An 11661-nucleotide genomic window follows, 5' to 3' on the forward strand; every position below is an offset into this window, starting at 1 on the left:
TGCATTGGGTAGATTAGGCTTGGAGAGTCTCTTGCTAACCCATGTATCCTAACTGATTGTCTAGTGGTCAATTACTTCTTGAAAGACGGCGAAGAGGTTTTACGCTGAGTACTTTGGTTTCCTCTTCGATAACACATCGGCGTGTTATCTTGTATTTGCATTCTTCTTCTCTACTTTTTTAGCTTTCATATTATTGCTGTGTTATATTGAATATGGCTTAGAGTAGTTTGTTTATTTATCTGCTCGCATTTACTCTATTCTGCACTTATTATAAGTTAGAGTAAAATCTATCGAGCTATATTTTTTAATTTGAGGGTCTAAATAGCTCTTGTGTTTTAACACATTTTCGAGCATTTAGTTTGTATATTTGAGTTCCCAGCTCTTACTAGCAACATGTTGCACCAACTACTTCTCTTCAATAACTTCTTAGCATGCAAGTTGATTGTTGAAAACAAATTTGATCTCTTGGAAACTTCAAGATCACTTGAAGTTGATTATGGTCATTGTCGTTTCTAGCAATCCAAAGTGGTTAATCACTAACTTATATAAATTGTGTCTCCATCGAATTTTTTTGTCCACATTTTAATGAAGATCAAAATAAATATAGGTTGAGTCATTTGATTGGTATAATAATTTCAAGGAAATCATTTCATTTTTGGAAGGCCAGTGAGGGTAATGGTGACATTGAGTATATTCTTAATAGTTTATGAACTAAATTCGACACCGTTGTCAATTTGTGGACAAAATCAAACTCTAAGGCTGCATTTGTTTTGGCTTCAAAGCACTTCCGGAAATGCTTTTACACCCGCAGCTCTGTTTGGTAGGTACAGAAAATTGGGTCAAACGGAATTGGTATTCCGCATTGACCGTAAAATAAGGCATTTCGGGCGTAAAATGATTTCAGGTTCTATTTTACCTTCAAATGAATTACACCCTAGGAAAATAGAAGAGAGAGAGAGAAACAACAAGGAGATCGGACCAGAAGCACCAGCTCGTCACACCCTAGCACCTCTGAGATCGCGCCGCCTGAAGCACCGGTGAGATCACATCCCAGCATTGGTGAGATCGCACCCTAGAATCGGCGAAAAATGCACCCATAGTCGCCGCTAGAAGCTCATCGGCGCCTCCATCTAGATCGTCACCACCCAAGCCCGATCCACCCAAAACCGATCTCGTCCTTGACCCACCTAAGATCGAGCTCATTCTCGACACACCGATCTTGTTCTCCCTCTTGCTCAACGTCGCCGATCTGGCCGCCACCGACCACCGGCCCACTCCACTCCACCCCCAAACCCACTCGATTTGGCCGCTGTTGTCCTCCATGGAACTCTGATCTCTCTCTTGCTGCCACCGATCTATCTTTCTTTCCTTTAATCTGTCGCTCTTTCTCCCTCCGATCTCACTTTCTTCCTCTGCTCAATGTTTTTATTTTGATTTTTGGTTGTGTTAAGCATATGTATTGAAATTTTCTATAATAAAATTTGTTTGGATGCTGAGAAAATGGCTAAGAAAATGTGAAAATTTTGCAAGAAAATAGCATTTTTAGAATGTTACCAAACACTGAAAATCATTTTCCAAACTATTTTCCATTGCACAACCAAACTCCTGGATTTTATTTTCTTTACGGAAATTCACTTTCCCCAGCATTCATTTTACACTCGGAATTCGATTTACATTGAACCAAACGCACCCTAAAACATAGCTCATAAAGCAAACTTATAATTTATCTAACTTTAGACAATGTGCCGCACTTTCTACACCTGTAGCTTTTATCCGCCTAAAAAAAGGTGGCTCTAATGTCAAAAGGAATGATTGGTTAGCATTGACAGTTCAAAAAAGAAACCCGATCCGACAAATGTTAGTGAATGTGGGACTGTACACATCTCCAACCGTCGAGGTTTAAAGAGAACAGGCTGGGAGCAATAGCTAAAATAAATATTTATTCCACGCTTTTTATCCTGAAACACTTGCACATACAACAAACTTTCATTAAGCTCACAACAAGTAAAACACAAGGTATGTATAGGAACAAGTAAAATGCGATCAAGATACCAAAAGAATTGTAAGCTATAAAGCATAACTTGATCAAACATGAACAGTCATTAAGAAAAGACCACAACGAACATTTATCCAGTAAATGATCATCCGGACACGCAATGCAATTAAGAGTAATGCTAAAATCAATTGCATGTCCAACAAGCATGATGCATAAAAGAAACTAAAACTAAAAGCATTAGAAAGCAATAAGCATCAAAATGGCTATAAAAACCAAGATACAAAATAGTACTAAAGAAAATTAAATTTTAAGCTAAAGTACTTGAAAGCTTTAAGCGAAAGTAATGTAAATATCCAAAAGCTATAAAAACTTAAAGTAAACTAGACTAGCCAAACAATGGTTAGACTATCCAAAAGTGTGTGACTATAGGTAATCTTCCTCCTTTTGATCCCACAAATCTCCCCCTTTCAATATGCACACCTCCTTTCATGTGATGCTCTCCCCCTTACTATATGCTATAGTCAAAAATATACAATGAGATGCTCCCCCCCTTTTTGGCACGAATAGCTAAAGGCTTTCTTTTAGCTTGCATTGAATCTCATCTAACTGAGTCTCAATGGTGGTTAGACGAATCTGAACCTGGTTATTGGTAGAGTATATTACATTAGCAAGACCTGAAATATGCTCATGTAAGCCCTCAACCAAGATTGTCAGCCAATCGGAATGAGAACTAGATGGTCTCGACTAAGTGCTAGTAGGCTGCAGCTCAGAAGTGTGAGGAAATGCAATCTCGGGATGCCCAAGGATAGTGGGAGCAGCTAATCATTGTTCAGAAGGAGTGGCATGATGGGAGGAGTCACTTTTTTGAGTTTTGGAGGAACTTTGCTTTGTCTTTTCAGCAGATGAGTGACTCTTGCTCATTTGGAGTGACATCATTGAAATTGGATGTTGATGAGGCAAGATAGTTCATTCTTTTGGTGGACGGACACATTTAAGAAGCATGATCTTCACGACCAGACTGCAAAAAGGAAGACACATTCGTGCAACTGATTGGCCTGTCATTTTTCCCATGGTCTAAAATATGTAAGCACAAATGTCAATTTGAGCTTCTTTGATTAGATCACACAAAAACTGAGCTCTTCCAAGATTGATGAAACCAGTGTTGGACAGAGGATATAGATTGGAAAACATGATCAATGTGAGAGTCTTCTATTCCAGTCCAAACTTTGCAGCACCAATGGAGGTGCCTTTAGAGGAGACCTCATGATCAGCTCCTAAAGTGTCAAGAATCTCTGTCACTAGAGCTAGTCTATCATCATATTGTGAAATGTCCACATTCCCTGGACGATTGATGTGAAGAATTTTCGCAAGATAATCCGGGGTGATGATAAAATCCTTTCCTCGAACCTAGCACTTTAGTTTAGCTCCAGTGAACCAAGCATTCAAGTAGAACTCTATGACCAATTTGTCAACGGGATCCTCAAAGTTTCCAAATAGATTTGCCCAATCTTTATCCACAAATATCTTAGGGATGAAAGTGGATCCCAAGGTATCAAACTGAACAATCCTTTCCACCACAGTAGGTGCACTTTCAAAGTTGTTAGAGAAGGGCTGAAAATTCAAGAGAGTTTTGAATCTCCTGTTGTCAAAGTCATCGGACGAATGACGGGTCCTCTTTGATATAGGAAATGACGTGAGGTCAATCACTTGTTCTTTACCATGAGAGGAACAACGATACATCTGCAAAAAGAACAGTCACACAAAAATAACGACAAACACAAGCAAGGAAACAAACTTGATTAGATACAAGTTAATCTATAAAACTGAACAAAAGTTCTAAAAAGAACATAAAAACAAGTAAACAAAGTCACAAGATCATGTTTTAGACGCTAAACATGTAACAAGACTTATCTAGTATGAGTGAAATTCAAAACATGTCAAGTGATCAAGTGTGTGCATCAAGTGTGCATGTGGTGTGCATGTGAGATGCATGAGCAATGCATGACAAAGCACTCATGGGGAAAAGTGTATAAAACACACAACCAATATTTAAAACTTGTTAAGAATGTAAAAACATAGTAATCCCCAAAAATTGGTACTCATCGGAGTCCAAAACAACGAGAAAATGCCATTTGGGCATTTCATCAAACACTTAGAGTGCATACAAACGACTAATATGTAAAAAAAATGCATGACCATGTTGAAATTTTTCCTAGATACATGTTAAAATGCCATTTGGGGCCAACACAAACACAATGGGACATAGCCCAATCAAGAAAATCAAAATATTATGCAAAAAAATAAGTTTTTCCCAACCCTTTGAAAAAATAACCCAACCCTAGAAACCCTAGAATCTAAGACTTAATCTAAGGAATCAATAGTGAGAAATTGTTAAAACATACTTTAGATGAGTCTTAGGAGGGATTGATCTTGAGTTTTGGGTGAGAATTTGAGAGAAAATGTGTTTAGGGTTGAGAGAGGCACGGAGGAGGCAAAATGAGAATGTTTGAAAAACTGTCATTGTTTGGCTTTAAAAACTGCAAAACCGCTCATTTTGCGGGTAAGCTTCTCGTGAAGTTACTCGCGAAATGGTCACTGAAGCATATTGATAGATTTCGTGGGTAGCCTTTACTTGCGAGACAGTTGCGAAAGTCTTTGTCTGAATTTTAGAAGTTTTTAAAATTGCCTTCCTCATTTTTGCGGGTAGGATCTTAGTTGCAACTTACTCATGAAAATGCCTTTGAAAGAGTTTTTCAACTAAAATGAAATGGACTGATTGGAAAAACAAAACTCTAAACACACAAAATGCATAAAAACACTTTCAAAAACATTTAAAATACTCAAAAATATTTTTGGGTTTGATCATCAAGCAATTGAGTATACACATCACATTTGAACACGTACAATCACACAAATGGAATAAGCATTCGTTGAACATTAGACTTGTGTGTTGTGTGTGTGGATCAAGTATGAACTAGTCTATATTCTAGTATGAAGCTTTAATGATCAATTCAATCAAGTCATACACAACTAATACAAAGTCAAGTGACCTATCTCACTTGTAGAAATGAACATATATGACCCCTCACCAATGTGTTTACAATTGATTGAAAGCTTTTCATTTGGCTTCCATTTTTCATACTTTTGATCAAATACAACTCAAATTCTTGAGAAACGATGCCATGAACTTTTTGATGTTTTTTTTTTTTTTTTTTGACAAATAAGCCATTGGCTTTGGCACCATACATTTTAATACAAATTTGCTCCACCTTTTCCTAGTCAAATTAGTTTTCGAAGCAAGGCTTTTTTAGCTTTTTCCCCTTTTTAGAGATAGACATTTGTAGAGCTCTTTGAAAAAGAAAATGAAAATGTAAGGAGATATATAAACACAAGTCTACTTATGTACCAAGATCAAGCAAGATTATTGACCAATCATTCATGACGAGCTTGAAGATCTATTTACAACAATCAAATGTAGATTTCTAGATGTCACTCACACTTAGAAAATGTGCATACATAACAAGCTAAGCTCGTAAATGCACTACGCCATTAGTACGGAAGTACTAGGCCAAACTCACATGTGATATACACAACACCAAACGATCAAACTTTTTGAGATTTTTCACTTTTTATGGGTTTTTGAATTTTTCAACACACTTAAAAATAGAACAAACAAAGTAAGATCAACAAAAACAAGGTAAACAACAAAACCTTTTAAAAGAAACATGCTTAAAACGAAAGCAATGACACAAGAAGATTACATATGTCATGATGCATGAAACTATAACCCTAATACGTTGGAAGTATTAATGCATGGGCATAGTGAGTGATCATGCATGAGTACCCTTCTTCATCCACACTGTACGAGTGTTTTGGGTGAGATCCCTAGATGGAGGGGTACGACTAATATAACTCTCAAACCTCGGGGTGAAGCTAGTAAGGCATGATGAAATGTTCTTCAACATTTCCATTGAGTTGTCCCTCATTTTCTCCATTAGTTTGAATTCCCTTTGGCATTCTTCTTGAGTTATCTTGACCATGCAAAGAATCAACCCTCTTGAGTGCTTGAAGCTTGAAGCAATTTGGCTTTGTGTGCCCTTGCACGCCACAATGATGACAGAAATGTTTCACTTGAGGTCCCCTTTAACTATTGGGTAATGACTTCCCTTTTTCTTTTAGTTTTGGACCAATGGTTCTCTTTGCAACAATAGGGGTCTCAATCTTGGGCTTCTCCACTTTAGGCTTCTCTACATTCTTTGCTGACACAAATTCACTTCCTTCTTAGGTCCGCTACTTGACCTTCCTTCACTGGTATAGCCTAAACTAGTCTTGTCATTTGAAGATTTTTGAGAAGAAAGAATGTTGTCAAGCTTCTTGGTGGAAATGCACTCCATTTTGACATTTGCTTGGATTATTTCAAGTTCAAGGAACTTGATTTTAGAATATACATTCAGCTACTCTTCCTTTAGCTCTTCAACATTACATTTAGCTTCCTTAAGTTGCACAAGTGTGGATTTATTCTCTTCTTCAATTTTCTTCATCTTTCTAACCACATTCTTTGCAACTTTGGCACATTTTCCACAATATTCAAGCAACGCATCATACACTTCTTGAAGGTTCTTCTCACCTTCATTGAGACACATCCTTATCTTCCAACTCTTCAACTTCTTCACTTTCGGAATATACACCTAGCTCATCAACTAGGTCACTCAACTCATCTCTAGAGTCAACTGTGGTAATTGCCATGAAGGTTGAATAGTTTCCCTCACTATCACATTCTCCTTCTGTATCAGAATTTAAGCTTTCTGAATCACTAAGGGTAGTTGCAAACACTTTACCTCTTCCTCGCAAGTAGTTTGGACATTCTTTCTTGAGATGTCCATGCCCATTACATTCATAGCACACAATTCCTTGAGTTGATGATGAATCTTTCCCATCCTTATTCTTGAACTCCCTTTCATCATTCTTTGAGGATGAAAACTTTCCTTTGCCAAATGACTTCCCTTTGTTCTTCATCTTAAGAAATTTTCAGAAGTTCTTTGCAAGAAATGACACATCTCTACATCGTCTTCATCGGAGGAATCACCCAATTGCTCATTTATAGTTTTGAGAGCAAGGGATTTGCTAGATTTGTGAGAAGGCAGTCCGAGCTCATATGTTTGGAGAGATCTAATGAGTTCTTGAATTTTTATCTCATCCAAATCTTTACTCTCTCCTATGGCTGTAACCATAGCCCGGAAGCTTTCGGGTAAGGATCTCAAGATTTTCCTCACCACCTTAGCTACTTCAATCTTCTCTCCAAGATTAAGCTTGGTAATCACTATCTCGTTGAGTCTCCCATAGAAAGAATCAAACGACTCATTGTCGCTCATCTTTACTTCTTCAAACCGAGTAGTGAGCATTTGAAGCTTGGTATCCTTGACCTTCTTGGTACCTTCATAGGTTGTCTCAAGAATGGTGCACGCCTCTTTGGCGGTCTTCACATGTGAAATCTTGTGAAACTCATTAGTAGAAACACCACAGAAAATAGCATTAATTGCTTTGCTATTGGTGTTCACCAGAGTAAGAATAGCCTTATCCCATTTGGATTTGGCAGTAGTGGGTCTTACATACCCATTCTCAATAGAGTCCCACACCATCTCATCAATGGCACAAAGAAAAGCACGTATACGTACTTTCCAAAAAGCATAGTTACTCCCATCAAAGTATGGAGGAGCATTGAGAGATTGAGATCTATCCATCTCACTTAGGGTCTAGGATCACACTAGGATGATGAAATTTGATAAGTGTACCCGCTCTGATACCAATTGAAAGCTCCGAGTCTTGTCTTCTCTAGCTTTCCGAATCTCGCAATTCAGCCCAATTGCATCCGCCAATGAATGGCTCTTTCCAATGCTTCCCAGCAGCACCAAAATCTCACTTTACACTCAGTATGGGTGTGGCAGGTGTTTGGGCTAGCAACCTCTCAAGGATATAGAGATGGAGAGGTAGGAGTTGAAGAAAACCACAAGGGAATGTGTAGATGATTGTGGGTATAACAAACTCTAACTCTCAAGTGTATTTTCTAGGGTTTTCTCTTTGAAAACACTCCAGTTTGTGGGTAATGAGGGTATATATAGTGTGGGTAAAGACTTAGTAAAACAAAACTTCACTTTTTGCCAAACAGAGAGTTTTGCGAGTCCTACGCGGGTTGGCCTTACCCGCGAGACACTCGCAAAAACCTCTAGCCTGGCATGACTCTTCATCTTCCAATCATGTGCCCTACACGTGGCTCTTTCACGGGTCATCTTCTTGCAAGACACTTGCAAAAACTACTTGTTCATTCTTTGAAGCTTCAGTCTTCACACTCTCTCACACTCATCCCTTACAATTAGAAACCCACATACATAGAGGGAAAAATGATTGAAGAAATTACAATAAAATTTGGCACGGAATTAAAGCCAACACAAAATAGTTGTAAATCACAACTTTACATAAACTAATTAATTAATTAAAAAGGCAGAAGTTGAAAATTTGTGAGACAAATTTTAGGATAGGAAAAAGAAAAAGAAAAATTGATGACAACAATTAGGTTTTTATATTTATCCAAAAAATTGAAAAGTGATAAGAACAATTAAGTTGTTGTTTGATCCAAAAAATTCCTACTATTTGGTGCAATCATGTGCCAATTAAATAGTTAATCCACTTTGCGCAACAACGGATTCTAGACCCAACTTTTATTATATAGTATAATATATGATATAATCTCTAATTGAATTTAACTTTTACCCTGCATTTACACATTCCATTAAAATATTGGCACATAATGTTTTTCTTAAATAGTAGAATCTATAGTTCCATATACAAACAAAAATCATAATAAATCTTTATTAACAATAATCAAATTCCATATTTTGATAAAAAAAAAGATAACATCATATTATATAAAACACTCTTATGAATTATACGGATTATTGATTACATTGTTATTAAATCTATTGGTGCAAATACAATAATAATGGAAATAACACAAAGAGAAATTGAATAATACTTCTGAATATTATTAATTTAAAAAGAAAAATTACATAACACTATTTGGACTGAGGCGCGATACTCGCTCTCTTTAAGGAGACTGAAGTCCTTGGTTGGCTAAACGTTGTAACCGGTGCAGACCTTCTTTGACTTGTCTCCCTTAGGATACAACAGCCCAACAAGTGTCGTATGGCTAGAACAACCTCTGCACAAAGTGTTCAAGCCCAAAACTCCACCAGAAAGAACACCTTTCCTTGCCAAGAACCTCTCTATTTTTTTTAGTGTATATTATTGCAGTCATTTGGATTGGGTCTGAATGAGTCTATTTATAGGCTCAATGGGCCTCACAAAATTACTACCCAAATTAGTCTGATTAATTAGGTCTGTTATTCTAATGTAGTGGGTGTTACAAGATTAATTATTGGATATTAATCTGATGGGCTGGAGTTACACAATTAATAGTGAGATAAGGAGGTATTGAAGAATGATAAGGCCCAAACGGATAGTCCATTAAGTGGGTTAATGGTTCTTCATTTTTCATAATAAAAATGGAGTATTAATTCGGCCCATTTACTCACCAACGGATATGGTAATTATTTTGAATGGGCTGTGAAGTAGGAGGATCCAAGAGGTTGATTCATTGCCATTTTTGACACCTCCATCCTTCACTTCCCCCTTGTGCACGTATCTAGTCCAATATCTAAGTCAATTTATATTAGCCCATTAATCACCACAATTAAAAAGAGTAAAATAATCTCTTTCCTTTTCAATGTGGGATTAAACAATTTCATTAACTTCTCATCTTCTATATTCATTCTCACATCTTTACATTTATGTTGTAATATTTATTCATTTTAATTAATTAATATTAAAATGCTCCAACAAAATCTAAATAGGACATTGACCTGGTCTAGGAGTCGAGTCATTGGTTCAAACAATAAGTCATTAGTCAAACTATAGAGTTAAATTAAAAAAAAATTAATATAAAAATAAGTTAAAATAAATATGTAAATTGAAAAAGGAATGTCTTAATTACAAACTAAAATTAATTCTAAAAAACTAGTCACATTTCACAAGTAGCACTAGAAAACATAAAATAAAATAATGTCATAAAATTACAACCATGTTTTTAATAAATAAAATCCTATCACATTACTTAAAATTATTTTAACAAAAGCATATCTCAAACTCCAAAATCACATTTTATGCATATTGCATATCTCACTATATTTCTACTTCCATTAATTACGAGAGATAAAACTTAAAGCTCTATCTTTATTGAAATGCCCAACATCAACTTCATTATAAAATCTTTAGTTCTCATTACACTCCTCATTCAATTGATGATACTGCAATGGACCTATACTAGATTTTATTGATTCATGGTCTAACTAAACAATTGAACCAACTTAATGGATATGTACTCAATTAAGTTACATTAACTACTCATTCTTCTCATCATTATTTAATGTGGGACTTCACTCATATGTATAACTCAACAATCTCCCCCTCACGTGTGAGTCTCTACCTTTCTATGGGCTTCAAGACCTCTCTGTGAACCATGAACAAGTCCTACTTGCTCCCCCTTGCCTAATGGGCCTTTCCATTCACTTAGTGCATCATCCTTGGGCCTCCACGTGTCAACTGCGAAAGGGACCCGCCCTGCTCCATTTGCGAAAGGGCTTTAAGTACACACATCATGTTCTTGCTCCAATAGTGAAAGGAACCTCGATAACCTTGCCACCTTTTCCTCACACTACCACGGGCTCTAATACCACTTGTTGGGGAGATAAAAACCTTAGGGAGCTTCCTTGAATAATTAATATAACATGACACATTTTAACCCAAAATGCCTAAGCTCAATGGGTATTTGCTCAGTTATGTTATATTAATTACTCGTTCTTCTTATCATTATTCAATGTCGGACTTCACTCACATGTGTAACCCAACACTTATGTATCGATTTGCCAGGTTAATGGCCTACCCTAAGAAATTTGCCCATTTTTAATAATTATCACTAACATGTTAAGCGAAAATAAAATAATATTGTTAAAAATCATACACATAGGGTATGTTTGGTATATTGAATGGAGATTACATTAGAATTAGTAAACTTTATTACTAGGAATAGATTATATGGTAATGGAATAACTATTATTATTCATAAGTTTGATTGTTATATATGAAAAACTTCTAAAAGATGAGGTATAAGGAAAATTTATATTTTTGAAAATTTATTAATTTTAAAACCTATTACACGCACTAGGGAGTTGTTATTACAACTGTTTTAAGGAGGAATAACCATTCGGATTTAGATCTTCTAGAGTTCCTAAGATAATCTACCGCATAGAGTTCTTTTAATCTCAACCATTCATTTTAAAATAAATGGTTTAGATTATACCATGTCATTAATCCATTGATAAAAATATTAAAATAGGAATAATGCTAGAGATACAAACTATTTTACAAAAAAATTTACAAATTGCTGATGTGATGAGTGATTATTAGTAAATGAAAAAGTGATATTAATGTTGGCCATATGGGTGTGTATGGGTCGGGTTAAGGAGATTTTTGACCCAACCCACCATAGTGGATTAAAAAAAATCCAACCCAACCCAACCCATCACAAGGGTACAACCCAACCCAACCCAACC

Source organism: Quercus robur, chromosome 2 (assembly GCF_932294415.1).
Source record: "Quercus robur chromosome 2, dhQueRobu3.1, whole genome shotgun sequence".
Taxonomy (NCBI): Eukaryota; Viridiplantae; Streptophyta; class Magnoliopsida; order Fagales; family Fagaceae; genus Quercus; species Quercus robur.